Genomic DNA, 23,917 nt, shown 5'->3' with positions numbered 1-23,917 from the left:
TTTATTCCCCTGGGTCAGAGGGGGTGATGTGGGTGCCACTAGTGAGGACTGACTTCTCCATCCATTGACCAAGCTTAGCTGCGTCTCCTCAGTCTGAGAATAGAGATGAGGTGAGGTGCTCCTGCTACTTCTGCCATTACTTCCAATGATGCCTGTTCCTAAGGCTTTGTTTTTTTTTTTTTTTAAGGCATGGGCTGTTTTGAATAAAGAAATAAATATAGGAAGATGTGAAGTAACGTGATTAGCACTGACTTGTATTTTACCGGATCATGCTGTTTCTTCTGCCCATCTGTTTCCTCCTCATTCTCGAGGTTACTGTTTCACTGAGGTGAGGAAAGCGGTGTTGGAAGAGTGGGGACTGGTTCAGGCGACACTGCTCCTCACCAGGGCCCTCTCTCCTCCCCCTTTTATTGAATTTATTGGGGTGACAGCCAGGGCTCTCTTGACTGACACTCTCCGCTTCTCTCCCCACCACGATGGGCTGTGGTGCGAACTTCCTCTTGTTTTACTTATGGGAAGGCTTCCTGGAGCTTGGAAATAAACACCTTCATTCTTTTCCTAAGTAAAAGCGTCTGAATTAAAGACTAACATTTGTGTTCTATAGCAGCAGTGGGACGTGACTTTGGGGCACTCTTGATATCTTTCCTCAGTCTTAAGATTTCTACTTTCGTTTTTGAAGGGTTCACTTGGTTAGTTAGGTAAGCTATTTTGAGAAATGGCTTTTTATTTATTTATTTTTGTTTATTTTGGGGGCTGTGGTTTAACAACCACTTGTGAAGGGCTTAGAACTGGCTGAGAGCAAGGTCCTACCTTGCAATCTTTCATTTCTTTTCTATTTATTTATTTAAAAATATTTTTATTTTTATTTATTTTTTAAAATTAAATCTTTATTGTTCAGATTATTACAGTTGTTCCCCTTTTTCCCCCCCATAGCTCTCCTCTACCCAGTTCCCACCCCACCCTCTGCCCTTACCCCTCCCACTGTCCTCATCCATACGTGTACGATTTTTGTCCAGTTTCTTCCTGCACCCCCACACCCCTTTCCCCCCAAGAATTGTCAGTCCACTCCCTTTCCATGCCCCTGGTTCTATTATATTCACCAGTTTACTCTGTTCATCAGATTTTTCATTCACTTGATTTTTATTTATTTATTTATTTTTATTTTTATTTTTTAATTAAATCTTTATTGTTCAGATTATTACAGTTGTTCCTCTTTTTTCCCCCCATACCTCCCCTCACCCAGTTCCCACCCCAACCTCTGCCCTTACCCCTCCCACTGTCCTCATCCATAGGTGCACAATTTTTGTCCAGTCTCTTCCCGCATCCCCCACACCCCTTTCCCTCCAGCCCCCTGAGAATAGTCAGTCCACTCCCTTTCTATGCCCCTGATTCTATTATAATCACCAGTTTATTCTGTTCATCAGATTATTTATTCACTTGATTTTTAGATTCACTTGTTGATAGATGTGTATTTGTTGTTCATAATTTGTATCTTTACCTTTTTCTTCTTCTTCCTCTTCTTAAAGGATACCTTTCAGCATTTCATATAATACTGGTTTGGTGGTGATGAACTCCTTTAGCTTTTCCTTATCTGTGAAGCTCTTTATCTGACCTTCAATTCTGAATGATAGCTTTGCTGGATAAAGTAATCTTGGTTGTAGGTTCTTGGCATTCATCACTTTGAATATTTCTTGCCACTCCCTTCTGGCCTGCAAAGTTTCTGTTGAGAAATCAGCTGACAATCTTATGGGTACTCCCTTGTTTTTCTCTTGCTGCTTTTAAGATTCTCTCTTTGTCTTTTGCTCTTGGCATTTTAATTATGATGTGTCTTGGTGTGGTCCTCTTTGGATTCCTTTTGTTTGGGGTTCTCTGCGCTTCCTGGATTTGTAAGTCTATTTCTTTCACCAGGTAGGGGAAGTTTTCTGTCACTATTTCTTCAAATAGGTTTTCTCTTTTTTTTAAAAAAATATATATTTTATTGATTTTTTACAGAGAGGAAGGGAGAGGGATAGAGAGTCAGAAACATCGATAAAAGAGAAACATCAATTGGCTGCCTCCTGCACACCCCCCACTGGGGATGTGGCCACAACCAAGGTACATGCCCTTGACCAGAATCGAACCTGGGACCTTTCAGTCCACAGTCCGACGCTCTATCCACTGAGCCAAACCAGTCTGGGCCAAATAGGTTTTCAATATCTTGCTCTCTCTCTTCTTCTGGCACCCCCATAATTCGGATGTTGGTGCGCTTGAAGGTGTCCCAGAGGCTCCTTACACTATCTTCATATTTTTGGATTCTTTTTTCATTTTGCTTTTCTGGTTGGGTGTTTTTTGCTTCTTCATATTTTAAATCTTTGACTTGATTCTTGCGATCCTCTAGTCTGCTATTGGAACTCTGCATAATATCCTTTATTTCAGTCAGTGTATGCTTAATTTCTAGTTGGTCCTTTATCATAATCTCGAGGGTCTCACTAGATTTCTTGAGGGTCTCACTACATTTATTGGCGGTTTCTAGAAAGTTCTTGAAAAACCTTAAAAGTGTGGTTTTGAACTCTATATCCAGTAGTTTGCTTTCCTCCATTTCTGTCATTTGTGTCCTGTTTCTTTGTCTCTGCATTTTTTATGCTTCCCTGTGTTGGTAGAGTGGCTTTGTGTGCTAGGTGTCCTATAGGGCCCAGTGGCTCAGCCTCCCCAATTACCTGAGGTGGACACTCTTGGTGCACCCCTTTGTGAGCTTTGTGCACGGTCTTGATGTAGTTAAGCCTTGATTGTTGTAGGTATCACTGAGAGGAATTGACCTCCAGGCCAATTGGCTGTGAGAATCAGCTGTGTCTACGGTGGGAGAACTTCTGTGCTGAAGACACCCTTCTGGGGCAAGAGTTGCTTCAGTGGGGCTTTGGTGCTCACTGAGTCTGCCCCCTGAGTGTGTCCCTTATGGATCTGAGGAGTTGTAATCTGGATGGTCCCACTCTGACCACTGGGTACACTGGCTCTTGGATCTCTAAGGAGGTGCTAATTTAGCCTCTGCCTGAGGTTACCCAGCAGGAGCTACGAAGAGATCTGCAGATTCCCCTTCCTTGTTTGGGGTTTTGAGGTGCCCAGATGAGGCCTAGCTGTGAAGCAATGTAAGCTGCTGTGGGGCCTTGGTCCTTCTCTTGGAAGTTCTGGGTCTGTTTGGCCCAGCTGCAGTTTGTTAGGTAATTTTCAGATTGCAATGGGCCAGGGCATTCATATGCAAAAGCCTCTGCCCCAGCTTGGGTGGGGCAGGGTCTCAGGGAATCAACAGGGTGGAGCAAACAGCTATGGCTGATCCTCAGCCCTGCCCTAAGAGGCCCCGCTTGTCAGTGTCCCTTGGTAATGGTGTCAGTACCTCTGAGAGAAAGCCACCCTCGAGTTCCAAGTTGTGCCCGATGCCAGACAGTCCAGTTTCTCCCTGTATGAGTCTGGGTCCCCAGAGACTTCCCGGAACTGGAGTTCAGAGCAGTCGGGGGCTTGTGACTCCCTCCCGATTCAAAAAAGACAGCCTCGTCATCAGTTGCCAGCCCTTTCTGTGTGCACCTCTGTACCTCTGCACTTGACTTCCGCACCTCCCCTGAGTCTCAGTGTGCTTTTCTCTTTGCTTCTAGTTGTAGAGTTTCCATTCAGCCAGCCTTCCTGTGGTTCTGGATGATGTCCGTTTTGTCTTTTAGTTGTATTTTTGAAGTTGTTGTGGGAGGCAGCAATTTCCGGTGTTTACCTATGCCACCATCTTGGTTTCTCCAAAAAATATTTTTATTGATTTCAGAGTGGAAGGGAGAGGGAGAAAGAGAGAGAGAGAGAGAGAGAGAGAGAGAGAGAGAAATATCAATGATGAGAGAGAATCATTGATTGGCTGCCTTCTGCATGCCCCTCACTGGGCATCGAGCCCAAAACCCAGGCATGCACCCTCACTGGAAATCGAACTGCGACCTCCTGGGTCATAGATCAAAGCTTAGCCACTGAGCCATGCTGGTTTGTCATCTTTTCTTTTGAATTTATTGACTCTTTTTAGAGAGAGAGAAAGGGGGGGGGGGACCATCATTTTGTTGTTCCACTTATTTATGCATTCATTGGTTGCTTTTGTATGTGTCCTAATCTGAGATTGAACTTGCAACCTTGGCTTATTGAGATGATGCTCTAACCAACTGAGCTACCCGGCCAGGGAAGCAGTCTGTCATTTCTAAGAATGGCAAAGAAAGGCTTTGGCTCAAAGCATGGTTGACCTCCATGGAGAATACCCCAGAGTTTGAACTGTTATCACAATCTCTTTCTTTCTTCCTCTTAGTAATCCAGGAGGTAATAGTCACTTTATTTGTTCTCTAAGCTCTGTTCAAACAAGAGGCTGTACTTGGTAGTGGTTACAACTTCTGCTTTCAGAATCATCAGAGATGAAATCTTGGCACAACCATTTGCTAGCTGAGGTGCAATCAGGGGGGCACTTAACCTAAGTCTGGTTTATCTTTTATTCAGAGCTACATTGAGGTAATGATAATCCTTGCCCCCAGAATTGTTACTCATAATAGCTGAAATTTATTGAGCATTTGTGATATGCTAGGGATTATGATAAGAGTTTTTATGTGGCAGTCTCATTAATCCTCACAACCAATTTATGAAGCAGATTCTATATTAAACTGGGGAAACTAAGGCATCATGATATTTATAACTTCCCTACACTCTTCAGCTCACAATTTTAACCACACAACACATGTGTCCCAGATTTCTATTATAGCCAGACCCTGTTTCAACTACCTCTATAGTAACAATCCTTGAGGTAAGTACTGTTTTTGGCCTCCCTACCTTTATTTTACAAATGAAGAAACTAAGGCACAGAGCCCAAGTCAGACAAGTAGTATATGATGGAGCCAAGATTTGCACTAGGCAGCCTGGTCCTCCAGTGGGTACTCTGAGCCGTTCCCTGTGACTGTGGGTAAAGGGCTTAGCCAGGCCTCAGTCAAGGGCAGCTCTTTTTCTAAATATGTTATTGTTGATTTTTTTCTTTTTAGAGAGAGAAACATTGATGAGAGAGAGAGAGACATTGACCAGCTACTTCCTGCAAACCCCTTATTGCTTATTGGGGATGGAACCCGAAACCCTGGTGTGTGCTCTGACTGGGACTGAACTGTGGTCTTCTGGTTCCTAGGCCGAGGCCCAACCATTGAGCAACACTGGCTGGGCTCAAGGTCAACTCTTTTTTAAAAAAATATATTTTTATTGATTTCAGAGAGGAAGGGAGCGGGAAAGAGAGATAGAAACATCAATGATGAGAGAGAATCATTGATCGGCTGCCTCCTGCAGGCCCCCACTGGGGATCGAGCCTGCAACCTGGGCATGTGCCCTTGACCACGAATTGAACCTGGGACCCTTCAGTCCATAGGTGACACTCTATCCACTGAGCCAAAGCAGGTAGGGCTCCATTGCCCATTTTTTTTTATTAGATTGTTTATCTTCCTTTTGTTAAGCTGTATGAGTTCCCTATAAATTTTGAAGATTAGACCCTTATTGCATATAACATTAGCAAATATGTTCTCCCAGGCTTTCTTGTTGTTTTGTTGATGATTTCTTTTGCTGTGCAGAAGCTTTTTATTTTGATGTATTTTGTTTATTTTCTCCTTAGTTTCTATTGTCCTAGGAGCTGTATTGATAAATATATTGCTATGACATATGTCTGATATTTTGCTGCCTGTGGGTTCTTCTAAGATTTTTATGGTTTCCAGTCTTACGTTTAAGTCCTTTATCCATTTTGAGTTTATTTTTGTGTATGGTGTAAGTTGGTGGTCTAGTTGCATTTTTTTGCATGTATCTGACCAATTTTCCCAACACCATTTATTGAAGAGGCTGTCTTGACTCCATTATATGCTCTTGCCTCCTTTGTCAGATATTAATTGAGCATGCTCTGTTATTTTTAAAAGCTTGTGGTAGGGTAGGCTCTCTGGAGCATGCCCATGCCTTTCCTTACCTTTGCCTTTCTTCCCGAAGTTTTTAAAAAAATTATTTGTATTGATTTTTAGAGAGAGAGAGAAAGAGAGGTATGAGAGCAACACATTGATTGATCGGATGCCTCCGCATGCTTCCTAGTGGGGATTGAGCCTGAAACCTGGGCATGTGCCCCAACAGGAATCGAACCTGGTAACCTTTCAGTGCACAGGACGATGCCCAACCAACTAAGCCACACGGGCTAGGGCTCTCTCTAAATTCTAAGGGCCCCCATGAGACTTGCAGCCAGGGAGCAGTGGGCAGCAGCCAGCTTGTCCTGGACTTACCCCCTGACCTTGTCTCCAGAGCCCTCTTTTCTCTGACTTTTCAGTGAGCTAAAGCAGCCCTCCTTGGCTCACTCCTTTCCTATAGCATTTCTAGGGAGCCAAGGCCGAGCACTGCCTAGGCTCTCTCCTGATACTTCTGCCCTAAGCCCTTCCTCTGTCTCACCGTCTTCAGCTGTAATACACATATTCTCAAAATAAAAAATAAAGCCCTGTCCGGTTTGGCTCAGTGGATAGAGCGTCGGCCTGCGGACTAAAGGGTCTCAGGTTCGATTCCGGTCAAGGGCATGTACCTTGGTTGTGGGCACATCCCCAGTAGGGAGTGTGTAAGAGGCAGCTGATGGATGTTTCTCTCTCATCGATGTTTCTAACTCTCTATCCCTCTCCCTTCCTCTCTGTAAAAAATTAATAAAATACATTAGAAAAATAAAAAATAAAATGAAATAAAGCTAGTGGCAGGGCTCAGACATAGGCTTTAGGACAGGGGTGGGCAAACTTTTTTACTCGAGGGCCACAATGCGTTCTTAAACTGGACCGGAGGGCCGGAACAAAAGCATGGATGGAGTGTTTGTGTGAACTAATATAAATTCAAAGTAAACATCATTACATAAAAGGGTACGGTCTTTTTTTTTTTAGTTTTATTCATTTCAAACGGCCGGATCCGGCCCGCGGGCCGTAGTTTGCCCACGGCTGCTTTAGGGAGTCTGTGAACCCCCTGAAAATGTATGATTTCATACCCATGTGCAAAAGTGCATTATTCTTGGAGAGAAGTCACAGATTCTTAAAGGGTCACCCATAGTGGAAAGAAAAGTTAGTAATGACTATTCTAATGTCATTTTTTGTATGTATGTATGTATGTATGTATGTATTTATTTATTATTTAATTTATTTATTTATTTATTTATTTTTTTAAAATATATTTTATTGATTTTTTACAGAGAGGAAGGGAGAGAGATAGAGAGTCAGAAACATCGATGAGAGAGAAACATCGACCAGCTGCCTCCTGCACATCTCCTGCACTGGGGATGTGCCCGCAACCCAGGTACATGCCCTTGACCGGAATCGAACCCGGGACCCTTCAGTCCGCAGGCCGACGCTCTATCCACTGAGCCAAACCGGTTTCGGCAATTATTTAATTTATTGGGGGTGACATTGGTTAACAATATCATGTAGGTTTCCAGTGTACAGTTCCATTATACAAAATCTATAAAAGCAATAATAATAATAATAATAATAATAACAACAACAACAACAACAACAATAAAACCCCCAAAATCTGTGTATTGCACTGTGTGCCCATCACCCAAAGAGGTTTCTCTTCTTTTTATTTATCTTATTTTTTCTTTTTATTTACTTTTTTAATAACCTAATTTTTTAAATGAGGCAACTGAAGCCTAAAGAAGAGGCAGAAAGTTAAAAGGCAGATGACAAAGTAGTAAAGCAAATAGTTGCAATAGGTATAATGGGACTCTTAGGAATCAATAGAAAAAACCCAATAGAAATACAGGCCAAGGCTATTAACAGGTCATTCACATGTGAATATTAAAATGTTAAACCTGATTAATAATCAGATAAGTGTGGATTAAAAACAACAAAGACACCAATTTTGCTTAGGTTGATCACATCCAGTGCTGGTGAGGGTGTGGGTGTCACCATATACTTTTGTGGGGAGTCTAAATTGGTACAACCTTTTGGAAAGGTACTTTGGCAGTGTTTAGGACATTAAAAACTTTGCATTCTTTCTGATGCATCAGTTCCATTTCTAGGACTTTATCCCTCAGAAATACTTGCCTGCTTGGTAAAGGAGGACGTTGCTATAAACGAGCTGATATGGAGAATATCCATTATATACTTAAGTAATGAAAGCATCGTGCAGAACAATAGGTATAGTATGATCTCATTTTTTAAAAAAACATTATGTCTGAAAGGATATAGTCCCAGTTGTAGATAGTTGTTGCCTTTTGGAGAGTGAGATTAGAAAGGGAATGGTAGCATGGAGGATTACATCAATAGAAGCCTATTTCTTTTAAACTTTTAAATTTTGAAATAAATTTAAAGTTACAGAAAAAGTACCAAAATAAGAAACCTCATATTTTTAAGAATAATAAGTATGTAGTACTAAAAAAAAAAGAAAAATGGTGCCCTGGCCGGTTGTTCAGAGCGTTGGCCTGTGGACCGAAGGGTCTCAAGTTCAATTCCCAGTAAAAGGCACACACACAAAAAATACTTAAGCATGCCTATGATAAAAAATGACATAAGTGATCTACCGTCCCATGGGTCTTCTGGGTCCCTCTCTCTGCCACTCAGCCCTGTTTCTCCCAGAGGCTCTGAGTCTTTTCCCTCCATGGCTGTGCATATTCCCAGTTCCTCTCTCAGACTTACAACCCAAAGGGTCCAAAGTGCAGAGCAGAACAAGGGGCTTTGTATGTAGGGAATTTACGCTCCTTAGAAATTATAAAGACAAAACACAAAAAAGGGTTTGCTATTACCGATGATTAACTTCTCTCTTTTTTAAAAAAAATATATTTTATTGATTTTTTACAGAGAGGAAGGGAGAGGGATAGAGAGTTAGAAACATCGATGAGAGAGAAACATTGATCAGCTGCCTCCTGCACACCCCCCACTGGGGACGTGCCCGCAACCAAGGTACATGCCCTTGACCAGAATCGAACCTGGGACCCTTGAGTCCGCAAGCTGACGCTCTATCCACTGAGCCAAACCAGCCAGGGCAACTTCTCTTTTCTTACTGACATAGCAGCTCTTCTTATTGTACAGTGGCATTTGGAAGGGCTGGGAAAAGGCAGTTGTTTCCACGACACCCCAGGTCACTGCTTGGGGGGTTTGGGGGTTGGGGAGTGTCACCATAGCTCTGGGTTCTGGTGTCTCGGAGTAGGAGACCGGAGCCTTTTAAACAGCTATTTATGGATGCTCAACCTGAGATCTGGTCTCCTTCTGCCCAAACACACATGAAAACTCAGGAAATCAACTTAATGATTTACAAGGTACAGACCGGATGCTGGCTTTTCCTAGTCAGCTCATTTTCCTGATGGTTGAGAAGCATTGGGAAACTATGACCTGTTTTGGGAGAAGTTTGCCAAACAGTCTGCAGATAACACGTGTCAAATGCCCTTGGATTACAGGCAGTACTTCAGGCAAATGGTTGAAGGAATAATAACTTTGGCATTTTACCTACTTTTAAAAGGACTTTCTTCATGTCTTAGCTTAGCCTTCTTGGGCCAAGGCCAGGCCGTGGACGTCCGTGGGTAAATGATTTGCTGCGGCGGAAAGTGTGTTTCCTATGCATGGGCTGGGTTTCAGAGCGTCAAGGTTTAAAATGTTCTGCTTCTGTAAACATCACAATCCCATCTGACAAACATACTTGAAGAGAATTTTTATTTAAAGGAATAAGTGCTCTGGGATCCTAAGGAAGAGACCTCAGCAGTTTTCCCCTCTGGGGTTTGGAAAAGTCTAGAACGGATAATAGAGAGTAACAATCGCTGACAGTGAGCTCCAGGCACACACCTTCATCTTTGCTGAGCAGATCCATGAAGTAGGCAGTGACCCCCTTTTCATTCATGGGGCAACTGAGGCACAGAGCAGTTGACTCCCCTTGGCGAAGGGCAGAATAAGAATTCACAGTTAGGCCGTTTAGCGTGGGACAAATCTACTGCCTTTCTCAGTCATAGTGTCCTTCCTACTCCTTCTCAAAACTGAAAATCTTACTCAAAACTGAAATCTCCCTGTGGCTTGCTCCTCAGATCACTTGCCCGTTCTCCGTATCTGGGCTGGTTGTCACTTTGGGAAGACCTGAACTTGACCCGTGGGTTAAGAGCCTGGTGTTGCTGTCCTCACAGAAACCAAAATTGCCTCCCCAGCGGCAGCTCTTTGCGACAGAGGCTGCCACTTTGGACTTTGTGGAAGATCCGTTATTTCCAGAGTGTCACAATGCTCTTCCTTTTCGAAACAGAATTTATCACTCAGTGGAAAAGAGGAACATTTAATGCTGACTTTTGTCTCTAATTTGCATACCTGTATCCTTTTTATTTTTTTAAATCCTCACCCCAGGACATGCTTAGAGAGAAGGAAGTGAGAGAGAGAGAGAGATATCAATGGGAAAGAGAAATAACCATGTGAGTGAGAGAGAAACAACCATTGGCTGCCCTCTCTACGCACACCAACCAGGGATCTAACCCTCAATCCAGGCATGTGCCCTGACCGGGAATCAAACCGGCAACCTTTGGGTGCACAGGAGGATGCTCAACCGATCGAGCCACTCCGGCCTGGCACCTGTACCCTTTTCTTATCTCAGCCCCAAACTGCTGTCCAGATGCCTGAAGACTGTTCTGTGTGGATGTCCAATACCGTCCCACCTTGTTCCCAGCTGAGCTCATCTTCTTTCCTTCTTACCTCTAATAAACAGCCCCCTTTCCAACTTCCTCCTTCTGCCAGTGACACCATTCTTCTTCCAGTCACCCGTTGGTGAGTCATCCTTGACCCCCTCTTCACCCTTGTGCTCTGTGTCCAAGTTCTTCTGTGTGTGTGTGTGTGTGTGTGTGTGTGTGTATGATATTTAAATAGACTTGAGCAGTTTTAGGTTCACAGCAAAATTAAGGGAAAGTACAGGGAGGGGAGATCTTATATACTACCAGCATCCCTCCCCCATTATCAGCCTCAGCATTAGAGTAGTACATATATTATTACAACCAGTGAACCTACATTGACATATCATCATCATCCAAAGTCCACACTTTACATCACAATAAGGTTCACTCATTGTGTTGTATACTCTGTGGGTTTTGACAAACATATGACATGTGTCCACCATTATAATATCGCACAGAGTAGTTTCACTGTCCCCCAAATTACCTTTTTGCAGTATTACTTCCTTGCAATAGTCTGCAACACAGGCCCTCTACTCCTGGAGGCTTTGGCCCCTCGATCGCCTGAAAGTGGTATTGCTTCTTAATCACCCCAGGCGTGTCCTAACACAAGCCTCGAAGCCTCATTTAACCCTCCCTCTTCCATGAAACGCGTCTCTCTCCGTTCTCCTTATTTCCTGTTATTTCCTTTGACATACACAGGGAGCTTTGCATTACAAGTGAATGCTTCATATCTGCATCTGGACATCTATAGGTCTTAGAACTCAGAGAGTTAAAACAGTATCCCTCCCAGGACCAAACCTGGAATGATGATTACTTATTGAATTGATTTGTCATTATTGTCTAGTTATTCATTAGTTACCCTTTATAGCTAAAGAACCTAAATAGTTCTTTCTATTTATTATTATTTTTAAACAGTTCTTTAAAAATATTTTTATTGATTTCAGAGAGAAAAGGAGAGGGAGAGAGAATAATTGATTGGCTGCCTCCTGCACACTCCCTACTGGGGATCTAGTCTGCAACCCCAGGCATGTGCTCTTGACCAGGAATTGAATTGTGACCTCCTGGTTCAAAGGTTGATGCTCAACCACTGAGCCACATCAGCCAGGCCTAAACAGTTCTTTACTACACTTTCTCCGGTATTACCTCCTTTCCAAGGATGAGAAGGTCATTTCCAGATCTTTGGCTGTTGGTTCCCAGGTTCATAAGAAGGGCACAATTCTACCCCCACTTCACATCGCTAAGGCATTCGAGACATTAGTAATTCAATTTATTGGGTGGTATTCTCCACTAAGTGCTATCTTTTAAGCATTTATTTCTGAGGAGGATGCCGTGTTAGATGGTGGTGGTACTTGTGGTTACTAAGAGTAAGGGCTGCCCTGGATGGATAGGCTCAGTTGGTTAGAGCATTGTGCCAATACACCGTGACTGCAGGTTTGATCCCCTGCTAGGGCACATACAGGAATCAACCAATGAGTGAGTGCATGGATGGTTAGAACAACAAGTCAACCCCCCCCCCCCCGCCCACCCCTCAGATAAATGGGAAAAAAAGAAGAGTGATGGCTTTCCTGAGTTCAGATCCTGGCTCCTTCACTTAACCAGCTGCATGGCCTTGGGCACTGTTTCTGTATTTGTAAAACTGGGATAATAAGACGTGGTTCGTGGGGCTTTCTTGAGGATTAGATGTGATTATTCATATTGCAAGCTCCACACAGTGTCTGGCATGTAGTTAACAATCAGTTATTTTTAGTTGGATTGCTATTTTTGATTATTAATGGTGTAATTTTAACACTATTCCCCCAATCTCATCCTCCACAATGCAGTGGAGTTAAGTCAGGAGGAAAGATAGAAAACAGTAGAGGACGATATGTGGCCTTCAAGACATTCCACTCTGGGTTCTTACTGGCTTTTTTTCACAGGCAAGTGGTTAACCATGAGTGGGAGGAGGTGGGCTGGCAGGGGAGGCCGATGTTGGTCTTGTGCCCATCCTACCAGCTCATGTGGCTTGGCTGCTTAGAAACTTGATGGTGATGCAGAAATGGAGAAAATTGGCTGGGGTTAATCCAATCAAATTTAATGGACCCAGTATTTATTGAGCACCTGCTATCTGCCAGGCACTCTGCTAAGTGCTAGAGTTATAAAGAATAATGACTTGGATAAGGTCCCTGCCCTCATAGGACTTTTGAGAAGACAGACAATAAACAAGAAAATAGATGAACAAAATAAGAACTGCCCTGGCCTGTTTTTCTCAGTGGTTAGAGCATTGGCCCACGGACTGAAGGGTCTTGGGTTTGATTCCCAGTTAAGGGCACATACCTCAGTTGCAGGTTTTATCCTCTCCCCCCCCTTGCCATCCCCTCCCCCATCAGAGTGTGCAGGGGGCAACCAATCGATGTGTCCTGCTCACATCACTGTTTCACTCCCCCTTCTACCTCCCCCCGCTACTCTCTCTAAAATAAAATCAACAGAAAAAATATCCTCAGGTGAGGATAAAAACAAACAAATAAACAAAACTATGATCAATTCTAAGGTGAAAACAAAAGGGTAGCTAGAGCCGTACTGGGGGAGTTTGCTTTAGTGGGTGGTCAGGGAAGGCCCCTCTGAGGAGGTGGCATTTAAGCCAAGACTTGAAGGATGGGAAGGAGCCACCGTGGTGGGTGGGGTGTGGGAGGTGGGACGAAGGTCAGAAGGAACAAGAGGCCTGGGTGGGAGTTGTGGCGCTAACCTGGTTAGGGCGCCTGGACACTGAGTGGGCAGAAGAGTTGAGACAAAGGGTTGGTTGGAGGGCAGAGGAGTGTGGTTCGTAGGGGTTGTGCAAATACAGATGCTGGAAGAATGGTTTTGTACATTTTTCTATCAGTACACCCGAGGGGGCATGCGCTGCACTCCTGGAGTGGGACTGTTGGGGTGCGGGTGATGGGGAAGACCTGGGAATGTGTGATCATTTGAAATGAGCCCTCCTGATTTGGACATACCTCACCTTCTCCCCCTCCCCACATTGACAAGCACTGCTCTTCATGATCCAGCCACTGACCCAGTCTTGAGATCTGGGAACATTATATCTCTTTTCTTGCCTTTTTTTGGGGGATATATTTTTATTGATTTCAGAGAGTCAGGGAGATGGAGAAAGAGAAACATCAATGATGAGATAGAATAATTGATTGGCTGCCTCCTGCACACCCCCTACTGGGGATCCGCCCACAACTCAGGCATGTGCCCTTGACCGGAATTGAACCTGGGACCCTTCAGACGGTTGCTCTATCTACTGGGCTCTCTTTTCTTTATTTTATTTTTCAACGATAGTTGATATTCAGTATTATTTTGTATTAATTTCAGGTGTATGGCATAATGATTAGACAACCATCTCCTTTCCAAAGTGGTCCCCCTAATATTTCAAGCACCCACCTGGCACTGTACACAGTTATTACAATATTATTCCCTATGTTGTACTTTATACATCTCTTTTCAATTACATTTTGCAGGGTGATATAGGCACACCGTAGGAACATGGACTTCTGTCAAGTGGTGAGAACATTGGCATGGCATTGAGGTTGAGTCACTAATTGGACCACTGTGTGACCCACTTAAATAAAGACTGTGTTGTCTCTTAATAGAAAAGTTATTGTTCACTTCTCTTGAAGTTATTTAGAAATAACTTTGGAGACGTCCTTTAAAATCTTAATGCATGTGGATGCCATCCTTTTGTTAAGAGAGGCGGTGTGGGGAGAGGAGAGAACAACCTCTGGCATTCAGGAGTCCTCTGTTTGCATCTGGATCACAGTGCATGGCTTTTGGTGGTCATTTAGCCTCTCTGGGTATTGGTGTCCTGTTCTTAAAATAAGGCAGACAAGTCCTGCACTGCCTGCCTCACTGACTGTCACGAGACAATGCTGTCTCCGAGTATCAGGAGATAAAAGTTACTTAAAAATTAAATCTTGGTTGCATACAGAATGGCCGATATGCATATGATGGCCAGGATGTAATTCAGGACCACAGAAGAGAGCTTCTCCCTGCTCACAGATGACTGGCCTCTAGAGTAGTCCAAAGGAGCATATTTTTGTAACTTTGCAGTAGGAAGGGGAGCTCTAGGTATGGTGCAAAGCCTAGAAGCCATAAGGAAACGATTGATCAAATTCATTACCTGAGAAGAGTCAGCACAGTAAAAGCCCTGAAAGCAGAACAAAAGACAGATTGCAAATTGGAAAAATATATTTTCGCTTCATGTTAGATATTAAGGATTCATTTCCCTAATGCATAAGGAACTACAAATCGTAAGGAAAAGAACCTAACTCTGTAGGAAAATGGTCAACGGATATGAACAAACAACCCATATAAAATAAATTCATGCAACGCATTTAAAAAAAATTCAATTAAATGAAATTTCACTTATCTGGGATTGGCGAAGATAAAAAAATGTGAAGCCCATCCATGTTAGGAAGGATGTGGGCAAACAGAACTCTCACATACATGCTTGGTGAATGCATATTAGTTTTCCACAGGGGGCATCTTGCCAGTGTCTGTCAGAGTTAATATGGTCTTACTTGACTCAGAAATACCACTTACAGAAGTTTATAGGCATCCACTGAGCCTGTTTAGGATAGCAAAAGAGTGTCTCTCTGTGGGGGCTGGTGGAATGAGTTACGTTGTGTTTGCACCATGGAAGAGTCCGTAGCCACAAAAAGAGAACGAGAACATTGTGGATCGCTGTGGAGCAGTCTCCATTGTTAAGAGTGAGCCCTAGCCTGTTTGGCTCAGTGGATAGACCGTCAGCCTGTGGACTGAAAGGTCCCGGGTTCGATTCCTGTCAAGGGCACATGCCTGGGTTGCGGGCTCCATCCCCAGTAGGGGGCATGCAGGAGGCAGCCAGTCAATGATCTTGCTCATCATTGATGTTTCCATCTCTCTCTCCCTCTCCTTTCCTCTCTGAAATCAGTAAAAAATATATTTTAAAAAAAGAGTGAGGCATAGGAAGGACTGTTTGTGATACTACTATTTACAGAAAAGGAGGGGGACAAATAATAAATATGTGTATATACTTGCATATGCATAGAATGTCTTTGGAAGGATAAAAAAAATGACTAGGAGGTAGAGGAAAGAGGCGATTTTTATTTTATACCCTTTTGTATTATTTTATTTTGTAATAGGTGTTACATTTTAAAAATTAATAAAAAACAAAATATAAAACAAATTTTGCTTGATTTCCTCAGATTATTAGACATCTTTATGTGTCCACCATGCACGATCACTGTCACAATTCAGGACTATTGAAAGGGGAGACAGTCTCCTTCAAAGAGGTCTTGGGCAGTTTGGGGACACAGGACGATCAGAGGCCAGTGGAGGGGCTGGTGCAGATGAGCTATGATGGGGATTCAGTTCTATAGTTGTCAGGAGACCACTGTGTTCAAGGTTTATATACAAAGATTGTGGTAGGCAGAATAATGGCCCCCAAAGGTGTCTGAGCCCTAATCCCCAGAACCGGTGGACATGTTTTCTTAGATGGTGAAAAGGACTTTGCAAATGTGGTTAAGTTAAGGGCCTAGAGATGGGGAGGTTATGCTGGGTTGCCCAGCTGGGCTCTGTCTAATCACTGGGTCCCTAAAAGCAGAGAACCTTTCCTGGCTGTGGTCAGAGGGAGATGTGACCGCATAAGAAGGGTCAGAGAGATGAAGTGATCATATGTTGCTGGCTTTGAACATGGAGAAAGAGATTGGTGCATTTGCTTTCCCTTGATGACTAATGAGGTTGAACATCTTTTCATGTGCCATTTGTAAATCTTCCTTGGAGGAATGTCTATTCAGGATCTTTTTCCTACTTTTGAATTGAGTTAGTAGCCATTATTATTATTATTATTATTATTATTATTTTATTATTATTATTATTATTATTATTATTATTTATTATACCTTTGTTGCCAGCAGGACAAAGAGACCTTGGTTCTTGTCTTCTTGAAGGAAATATTTCAATCAAGAGACAAAGTGCAGCAAAGCAAGCAAGAATTTATTGGCTGCAATAAGAATACACTTAGGACAGTGAAACTAGGAAGGGCTTAGCATAGAAGAAGCAACAGGAGAACCTAAGCTGGGCTGCTTTGGCTCACTGGGAAGTCAGAGAAAAAGAGCCTGGGAGACAGCTTCAGGGGGTTAGTCTGGGATGAGCTGCTGCTGCCCATCGCTCCCCTGGTTGCAAGTGTCGTGGGGTCTCTTAGAGGGAAGACTAGGGGGAAGGGAATGGCATGGGCGTGCTCCGCTGAGGGAGAATGCACACTGGGTCCTTTGCATTGAGGGCATTTCTCTCTGTTGCAGGTGGAAATCACGGGAAGGTCTCAGCAGAGAGTCTCAATAGAATATTCATCAGCTTTTCCGCTGTGCTCTTTCAGAGTCATGGTCTCCGCTGATTGGTCAGCACCAGGGCGGTGAGGGGTGGGGGTGTCATTAGTCAATGCAGCTGGTCCTGAGGCAGCCACAGTGTCACTTGTCTGGTTTTGCTGCTTTCCTGGGCCTGGAGCTGAAATACAACTGAGGTCTAGAAGTTATCCTTAGGGAGGCAAAGGTCAGGGGGTCTAAACCGCATGACCAGCAATGTGCTAGAGGCGAGGTCCTTGTTTTCCCAGTTTTGCCCCTTGCTAGGCATCCGGGGCTTTCTGCCCTGGTGACCTTCTGTACCTGGCCCTCGTCCTTGCTCTGCTCATGTTTAACTGCCTATTACAGCTTGATTGAGGTGTAACTGGCAAAATGTACAATGTGATGATTTGATATATGTATACATTGTGAAAGGATTCCCCCATCAAATTAACACATCCATTACCCCACTTATTCGCCTTTTTATTTGTTTTTAGTGAGAATATTTAGGTTCTACTCACTTAGAAAATTTCAATTTTACAGTACAGTATTATTAACTATAGTCACCGTATTATACATTAGGTCCTGAAGTCTTTTTGTTAGTGAGTTGTAAGAGTTCTTTCTATATTCAAGTCTCTTATCAGATATATGATCTGCAAATATCTACTCCCATTCTGTGCATTGTCTTTTCACATTCTTGATGGTATCCTTTGAAACACGAAATTTTTAATTTTCATGAAGTCTAATTATCTATTTTTTCTTTTTTTCTCATGCCTTTGGTGTTATATCTAAGAATTGTTTGCTAAATATAAAGGCCTGTATTCTTCTAAGAGTTTCACAGTTTTTGTTTTTATGTGTAGGTGTTAGATTCATTTTGAGTTAACTTTTACATATATGGTAGGGGTCCAACTTCATTTTTTTGCATGTGGCTATCCACTTGTCCCAGCACCATTTATTGAAAAAACGATTCTTTTCCCATTGAATAGTTTTGGCACCTGTGTTGAAAATCAGTTGCCCATAGAGATATGGGCTTATTCCTGGACTCTCAATTCTATTCTATTGATCTATTTGTTTATCCTCATGCCAATTGCACACTGTCTTGAGTATTGTTGCTTTGTAGTAAATTTTGAAATCAGGAAGTGGGAGTCCTCCTACTTTGTTCTTCATTTTCAGGATTGTTTTGGCTTTTAGGTAGATATGAATTTTAGAATCAGCTTGTCAATTTGTACAAAGAGGTCAGCTGGGATTCTGATAGAGATTGCATCAAGTCTGTAGATCAGTTTAGGGAGAATTGCCATCTCAACAAAGTCTTCTAATCCATGAACATGGAATCTTTTTCCATTTATTTAGATCTTTAATAGTTTTTTAAAAAAATCCTCACCAGAGGATATGTTTGTTTATTTTTAGAGAAAGAGGATGGGGGTGGGGGGGGGGAGAGAAGGAGGAGGAGGAGGAGGAGGAGGAGGAGGAGGAGGAAGAGGAGGAGGAGAGAAGAGAAACATCTACTGGTTGCCTCTTTTAAGCACCCCCACCAGGAATGAACCCACAACCTAGGTATGTGCACTGATTGGGAATTGAACCCACAGCCTTTTGGTTTACGGGATATTCTCCAACCAACTGAGTCACACTGGCCAGGACTTATTTAGATCTTTAATTTCTTTCAACAATGTTTTGTAGTTTTCAGAGTATATTTTTGCACTTCTTTATTAAATTTAATTCTAGGTATTTTATTCTTTTCATGCCATTCTGCAGGTGGCATTTTTATGAGAAGTCATGGTAGTAGTATTTCTGCAAAGTCCTCTATCAGGTAAACAGGTAGAGTGAACGGGGAGTTGAAAAACATCTCCAGTTGTTGACAGGGGAGAAAGATCAGGGCATTTTCTGTGACTGGGCACCGAAGGATACCTCAGCCTGCCAAGAATGCTGTACTCAAGTATCAATGGTTTTCCCTCTTTCCCATTCTAATCAAAACTCCAGGTGGTGAGGGCTTGGGGGAGGGGAGTGAGTAGTTGAAGGCAGATAGCTCTAGGTTAATAGGAATGCAATTTGACTGGATAATTCACATTAATATTTAAATTAGTAATACCCTCTCCCCTAACTTCTGAGATTTATCTGCTTTTCTAAAAGAGGAAAATGGATAGCCCAGATGAGTCACTAATCAGGATAACCTTAATAGCTCAAAAAAGGAAGGAGACCATTTGGGAACAGTAGAAAATATTTTTAGATTTGATCTGGGAGTTAGGATTGTTTTGAGGAGAGGATGTCACAGCACAAGTTAGGAAGTCCAGTATTACCTGCTTGGCTGGTCTGGTGGCTAGTTCCTCTCTCCCACATCTGCTTTTTATGGCTTATTTCCTTCAATTCTGAGTATTCTATCATGTTTTACACCAGCTTTCAAGCCTGTCTCCACCTTAAGCTCTTGGAACCTGGCCACACTTCCAGAAGCGAGAAGAGTATTTTGTTCAAGAGTGGACTATTACTTTTGACACAGCAAAGAAAAGATACACAAGTTATCATACTTAATAATAGACAAACATGTAAATTGACCGTCCCACCGCTATGCTCACCAGCCAATCAGGAGAGTATGCAAATTAACCCAATAAAGATGGCGGGTAATTTGCATACATAGGCTCCAAGCGGTGGAGTGGCGAAGACTGGAGGCTCCGGCTGGAGCAAAGGCCTGGGTCCCGGGTGCCGGAGGAAAACCGGTGCCGGCAGCCAGGGGAAGGGAAGGCCTATTGCACGAATCTCTTCATGCAACGGGCCTCTAGTTTCCTTATAAAATACCCTTCTCTCTCCTCACTCTTAGAAAGGCCCTGTCTCTCCTGAGGCTAGTTATGAATCCACCTGCATTGTCTTCTAGGAGCACATGAGATTTCTCTTGGCTTCTGTGTTGGAAATACAGAAAAACATGCCTATTTGGTTTATGAAATTGTATATTACAGTGGGTCAGCAACTGCAGACTTTTGCTAAAACCAGTTTCATTCTGTTTAGGATGTCCTTGTGGCGTTGATGGCTATTCAGATCTCATTTCATGATTATCAAGCTTGTTGGGTTAATCAGCCTTTGACCTGGGATGGTAGGAAAACCCAAAACTATGCTACTTAACACCTCTTCTTTATTTTCATTTTAAAGAATAATATAAACCATACTTGTTATTCCTTATTTCACCATTGGAAAAGTATGCAGTCCTTTCTCACTCCACCCACACACAGAGTCTACAAACGCTGTCAGTAGGTTGCTTCTCAGAGAGGAGGCCGCCCATAGTATTCAGACCAAGTTTAGCCTTGCAGGGGTTTTTCCTGTTGATCTAATAAGGGGCTTTATATATAGAATTGAAAGCACAATACTTCATGTTCCATAGGTAGGGCCTGCAAACTACTGCCACCTGTGTTTGTAGATAAAGTTTTACTGGAACACAGCCCTGTTCATTTGATTACTCCTCCTCTGTGGGCGTTTGCTCTGTAAACCGCAGACGTGAGTAGTTTCAACAGAGACCACATGACCTGCCAAGCCTCAAATATTGGCCATCTGGCCCTTTATGGAAAAACATTGCAGACCCCTGCTCTATAGAATTTTAACTTTGTTTCGCAGACATTTTGTATTTTATAGAAGAAAAATATTCCAAGGTGGGATTGGAGGCAGTTTTTGGTTTTGGCAAATCACACTCTTTTGGTGGTAATGGGATTGTGAAGACACACATTGAGTCTCTCCGGGGAGTTTCCATAACTGCTGTGTTTCCCAGTGCTCACACACCTGTGGTCTGTGGGTCCCCAACTCCAACCTGAACAACAGGTTTGAGAAACCATCCCGGTCGACGGGAATGGTGTGAGATCTAATAATTCTTGGAGAAAAGTAATTGGGAAAGAGAATGGATTGCAGTGGATCGAACCTGGGACCCTTCAGTCTGCAGGCCGACGCTCTATCCACTGAGTCAAACCGGTTAGGGCTCGGGGGAGTTTCCATAGCTGCTGTGTTTCCCAGTGCTCACACACCTGTGGTCTGTGGGTACCCAACTCCAACCTGAACAACAGGTTTGAGAAACCATCCCGGTCAACTGGAATGGTGTGAGATCTAATAATTCTTGGAGAAAAGTAATTGGGAAAGAGAATGGATTGCAGTGGGTGACCCATCCAGGTGTGTGTGATTCCCCAGGGGTGGTGGGAGATAAAATGCTCGAGGGACAGCCTTCTGATGGTCACCTGGAGGCAGATTTCCATACTCATTGGCCTAAAAGTCTTCCAGTGAGGCAAGAATTCTTCCAGATACACGGGCTGGGCAAATCTAAACAAATCTAAGATTTTACAACTCACCAGGAAGGCATAGTTTTGTCAGGGGGCGATTTCTGGTGAGCAGCTTTGGTTTGCCAAATTATAACAGTTGACCTTTTATCTCAATCCATCACTATTGCGCTGTTGTTTAATTTCCTGTCCCCATCAGTAGTTGCCACGGCAAGGCCCAGTACCAAACATCATTTTATGCTCTCTTCATGCATCTGAATTTGCTTTTTATTTTACATGAAGTAAAAATCTTCCATGATTTATGTTAGAGTCACTATTTCTTCTGATAGACCTGTGGTGTTTAATTTATTTTAGATAATTGTTACTTCAAAATGTATAAAATTAATTGTGTGAACTGGAAAAATTCAAACACTGTGGATATATATGGAGTAAAAAAAATGAAAGTATTTCTCCCTCCAACCAGCCATCCATCCCACTGTCCAGATTTAAGATATGTAAGGTTGGCATTGTGGGTCTCTGGGATGTTTTGGGACTGGCTTAAACTTTTCAGCTTCCTACTTTCACAATTTGACTTGGTCTGTAGCATTTCAGGGTGGCCAACACCCAAGCTCAAGCCCTTTGGAGAGACTAAGACCCAAACTCTGAACTGTCGGTTCCTATCACACAGTCATGGCAACAGCCTTGGGCAATGGAAGGACAGGGTTGGAAAGCAGACTGGCTTGAGTTGAAACTGGACTTGAGCTCTCTCCTTTGTGATCTTAGGAAACTTACTCCTTCTGGACACTCAAATCTCCCTCGACGAATCCTTGTGAAGTTACAAGGAAACAGATATAGGCTCGACAGTTGGAGAGACCAAATATACAAATGTTATGATGCAAGCGAGGTTAACGTTAACGGGACTACATAGCATGCTGGGTAGGGGGGCAAAGAGCTGGGCAGGAGAGGGGGAGCGATATCTGAGCAGAATCGTGGAAGAGGAGTGGGAGTTTGCAGGGGATCTGGAAGGGGCGGAGGCATGAGGGTAGAGGACTCACCTGGACAGAGTACAGCTGTGTGGGGCAGCATGGTGTGTGTTAGGGACCATGGCCAGATTCTGAGATGGATGCAACCCGGGGTCTCACTTTCATTTGACACAGGAATCCTTTCAATAACCTGAACTCTCGAGCAGCTCCTCTCTCCCTCTGCCCCTTTGCACATGACAGTCCCTCTGCTTACAGTGTCTTTCTCCTTCTGCATTTCTTGCTAAATTACACCATCCTTCAGGCCTCAGCTTAAATGCCACTTTCTCAGTAAAACCTTCCCAGCCAATGCTCCTCCCCATGTTCCCTCCATTCTTATATAGGGTGTCCTTTCCTTTCATATCATTTCCACATTATAATTATGAAGTCATCTCATAAGCTCCAAGTCTGCTCTGTACTCCACTGGGTGTCCCACTCCTAGTCCAGTACATGGTACATCTAGGAGCTTTATAGCTGTTTACTGAGTGAATGCATGAGTGAATGAGTGAATTCCCTCTTTCCCAGTTATGACACCAGCCTATTTTTCTAATCTAACTAGTGGCCCGGTGCACAGATTTGTACACATTGAAAGGAAATTAATTAGAAGAAATATTTTAATATTTTTATTTGCCCTTTCTCTATAATAGAAGTGTCAACCAAATTCATGATCGACAATGACAGATTGAAACACACACGTTGATTGGCACCAGTGAGAGCTTTATATGTATCGCACATGCGTGAGTCAACTTAGCATTTTATATACATAGAATAAACTTGTGTAATTATACCTGCTCTCTGATGTAGCTAAACTTTTTATAGCCAGTGAAGCACCCCAACTTCTCTTTCAGGTAGTAGTCAGCAACATAGCAATAATAAATATCAACACGAAGCAGATTATTATTGTAGATCACGCAGGGAGAACAAAGGGTAAAATATTAAACTGCAGCAGTGTTTGACTATTCTGTGCAGTGAGAAAACCTGAAGTCATTTTCAAGGCCCACCATTTCTTACTTCTTTTCAGTCGGGTCAAGTTTCTAAACTTTCTAAATCTCTGTTTTCCGGCTAATGAAAAGAAAATAGGATTCTACTGAGTCTCCTATCTACCTACTCCAGGACTTCTGTGAGGATCAAATGAGATGAGGCATGGGAAAATGCTTCACAGACATTTGGTTAAATGTGAAATATTTGCACCTGACTATAAAGCAAGTTGTGTTCCTGGGCTGAAGAAACTGCAAGGAGGCTAGTCGTTGCTAGGGAGAGGAAGCTGGGTGTTGCTACGTGACATATTACCCAGATGGTTGGACACTTAGCATATTAGCCTTTTATATATATAGATAACCACAAACCTTTGTATGTTTCCTGTGGCTGCGATGAGAAATTACCACAAATTTGGTGCCTGTAAACAACAGAATTTTATTTATTTCATAATTTATTCCCATAATTCTGGAGACCAGAAATCTGAAAGCAAGGTGTTGGCAGGATGTGCTCCCTCTAGATCAGCGGTTCTCAACCTGTGGGTCGCGACTCCTTTGGGGGTTGAACAACCCTTTCACAGGGGTCGCCTAAGACCATCAGAAAACATATATATATATAATTACATATTGTTTTTGTGATTAATCACTATGCTTTAATTATGTTCAATTTGTAACAATGAAAATACATCCTGCATATCAGATATTTACATGACGA

The 23,917-nt window shown here is 42.9% G+C and overlaps 1 protein-coding gene across 1 annotated transcript in view; it reads left to right on the top strand.

Annotated features, from left to right (window-relative positions):
- Positions 1 to 311: 311 nt before the first annotated feature.
- The window catches only part of SNX10 (sorting nexin 10), a 55,841-nt gene continuing 32,235 nt past the window's right edge, over positions 312 to 23,917 (top strand). Inside the window, exon 1 of the mRNA XM_014455899.2 lies at positions 312 to 328. The gene's annotated coding sequence lies outside the window, so the exon portion shown is untranslated. The remainder of the gene's footprint in view (positions 329 to 23,917) is intronic.

The sequence above is a fragment of the Myotis lucifugus genome, unplaced genomic scaffold (genome assembly GCF_000147115.1).
Source record: "Myotis lucifugus unplaced genomic scaffold, Myoluc2.0 scaffold_52, whole genome shotgun sequence".
Classification (NCBI taxonomy): Eukaryota; Metazoa; Chordata; class Mammalia; order Chiroptera; family Vespertilionidae; genus Myotis; species Myotis lucifugus.
This window is presented reverse-complemented; position numbering and strand designations above follow the sequence as displayed.